Consider the following 2955-nt stretch of genomic DNA (forward strand, 5'->3'; position numbering starts at 1 on the left):
TTTTTTTTACTTGTATTTTGGAAAATATGCATTCGTAAACATCCAACATCAATATTCGACATATTTGTCACATGACCTTAACATGTTAAATCGAGTGTCCTCCAAATTATTTCGTACACAACACCGTTAGATTGCATTTTGAATTCCATTTTGCTTAATATTGTACGTTTTTGAAAATGAATCAAAAAACGTTAGACATGCACTTGATTACTTACGGTTCATTCGTCACAAGTCAAATGGAAGGTCAGGCTGGGCGCATTGCATTGTGGGAAACAGTATTCTACGAAGTGAGCTCTTCAAAAAAGTGGAGTGACATTCAGCCAAGTATGGTGACCCATACTCAGAATTTGTGCTCTGCATTTAACCCATCCGAAATGCACACACACAGAGCAGTGAACACACACACACACACTGTGAGCACACACCCGGAGCAGTGGGCAGCCATTTATGCTGCGGCGCCCGGGGAGCAGTTGGGGGTTCGATGCCTTGCTCAAGGGCACCTAAGTCGTGGTATTGAAGGTGGAGAGAGAACTGTACATGCACTCCCCCCACCCACAATTCCTGCCGGCCCGGGACTCGAACTCACAACCTTTCGATTGGGAGTCCGACTCTCTTACCATTAGGCCACGACTCCCCAAAAAGGATTCTGGGCCAAATCCTGACTGATAGCAACCCATTCTTTCATAATCACTTCTTGGAGTTTGTCCAAGTTTGACACACACACACACACACACACACACAGTGGGTACGTAAAGTATTCAGACCCCCTTAAATTTTCACTCTTTGTTATATTGCAGCCATTTGCTAAAATCAGTTAGTTTTAAATCAAGTTAATTTTTTCCCCCCTGAATGTACAGTCGTGGCCAAAAGTTTTGAGAATTACATAAATATTGGAAATTGGAAAAGTTGCTGCTTAAGTTTTTATAATAGCAATTTGCATATACTCCAGAATGTTATGAAGAGTGATCAGATGAATTGCATAGTCCTTCTTTGCCATGAAAATTAACTTAATCCCAAAATAACCTTTCCACTGCATTTCATTGCTGTCATTAAAGGACCTGCTGAGATAATTTCAGTAATCGTCTTGTTAACTCAGGTGAGAATGCTGACGAGCACAAGGCTGGAGATCATTATGTCAGACTGATTGGGTTAGAATGGCAGACTTGACATGTTAAAAGGAGGGTGATGCTTGAAATCATTGTTCTTCCATTGTTAACCATGGTGACCTGCAAAGAAACGCGTGCAGCCATCATTGCGTTGCATAAAACTGGCTTCACAGGCAAGGATATTGTGGCTACTAAGATTGCACCTAAATCAACAATTTATAGGATCATCAAGAACCTCAAGGAAAGAGGTTCAATTCTTGTAAAGAAGGCTTCAGGGCGTCCAAGAAAGTCCAGCAAGCGCCAGGATGGTCTCCTAAAGAGGATTCAGCTGCGGGATCGGAGTACCACCAGTGCAGAGCTTGCTCAGGAATGACAGCAGGCAGGTGTGAGCGCATCTGCACGCACAGTGAGGCCAAGACTTCTGGAAGATGGCGTGGTGTCATGAAGGGCAGCAAAGAAGCCACTTCTCTCCAAAAAAAACATCAGGGACAGATTGATCTTATGCAGAAAGTATAGTGAATGGACTGCTGAGGACTGGGGCAAAGTCATATTCTCCGATGAAGCCCCTTTCCGATTGTTTGGGGCATCTGGAAAAAGGCTTGTCCGGAGAAGAAAAGGTGAGCGCTACCATCAGTCCTGTGTCATGCCAACAGTAAAGCATCCTGACACCATTCATGTGTGGGGTTGCTTCTCATCCAAGGGAGTGGGCTCACTCAAAATTCTGCCCAAAAACACAGCCATGAATAAAGAATGGTACCAAAACACCCTCCAACAGCAACTTCTTCCAACAATCCAACAACAGTTTGGTGAAGAACAATGCATTTTCCAGCACGATGGAGCACCGTGCCATAAGGGAAAAGTGATAACTAAGTGGCTCGGGGACCAGAATGTTGAAATTTTGGGTCCATGGCCTGGAAACTCCCCAGATCTTAATCCCATTGAGAACTTGTGGTCAATCCTCAAGAGGCGGGTGGACAAACAAAAACCCAGTAATTCTGACAAACTCCAAGAAGTGATTATGAAAGAATGGGTTGCTATCAGTCAGGATTTGGCCCAGAAGCTGATTGAGAGCATGCCCAGTCGAATTGCAGAGGTCCTGAAAAAGAAGGGCCAACACTGCAAATACTGACTCTTTGCATAAATGTCATGTAATTGTCGATAAAAGCCTTTGAAACGTATGAAGTGCTTGTAATTATATTTCAGTACATCACAGAAACATCTGAAACAAAGGTCTAAAAGCAGTTTAGCAGCAAACTTTTTGAAAACTAATATTTATTTAATTCTCAAAACTTTTGGCCACGACTGTACACACAGCAGCACATTTAGACAAAAAACACAGAATTGTTGACATTTTTGCACATTTATTAAAAAAGAAAAACTGAAATATCACATGGTCCTAAGTATTCAGACCCTTTGCTCAGTATTTAGTAGAAGCACGCTTTTGATCTAATACAGCCATGAGTCTTTTTGGGAAAGAAGCAACAAGTTTTTCACACCTGGATTTGGGGATCCTCTGCCATTCCTCCTTGCAGATCCTCTCCAGTTCTGTCAGGTTGGATGGTAAACGTTGGTGGACAGCCATTTTCAGGTCTCTCCAGAGATGCTCAATTGGGTTTAAGTCAGGGCTCTGGCTGGGCCATTCAAGAACAGTCACGGAGTTGTTGTGAAGCCACTCCTTCGTTATTTTAGCTGTGTGCTTAGGGTCATTGTCTGGTAGGAAGGTAAACCTTCGGCCCAGTCTGAGGTCCTGAGCACAACGGAGAAGGTTTTCGTCCGGGATATCCTTGTACTTGGCTACATTCATCTTTCCCTCGATTGCAACCAGTCGTCCTGTCCCTGCAGCTGAAAA

This window comes from Carassius carassius, chromosome 48 (assembly GCF_963082965.1).
Source record: "Carassius carassius chromosome 48, fCarCar2.1, whole genome shotgun sequence".
Lineage (NCBI taxonomy): Eukaryota > Metazoa > Chordata > Actinopteri > Cypriniformes > Cyprinidae > Carassius > Carassius carassius.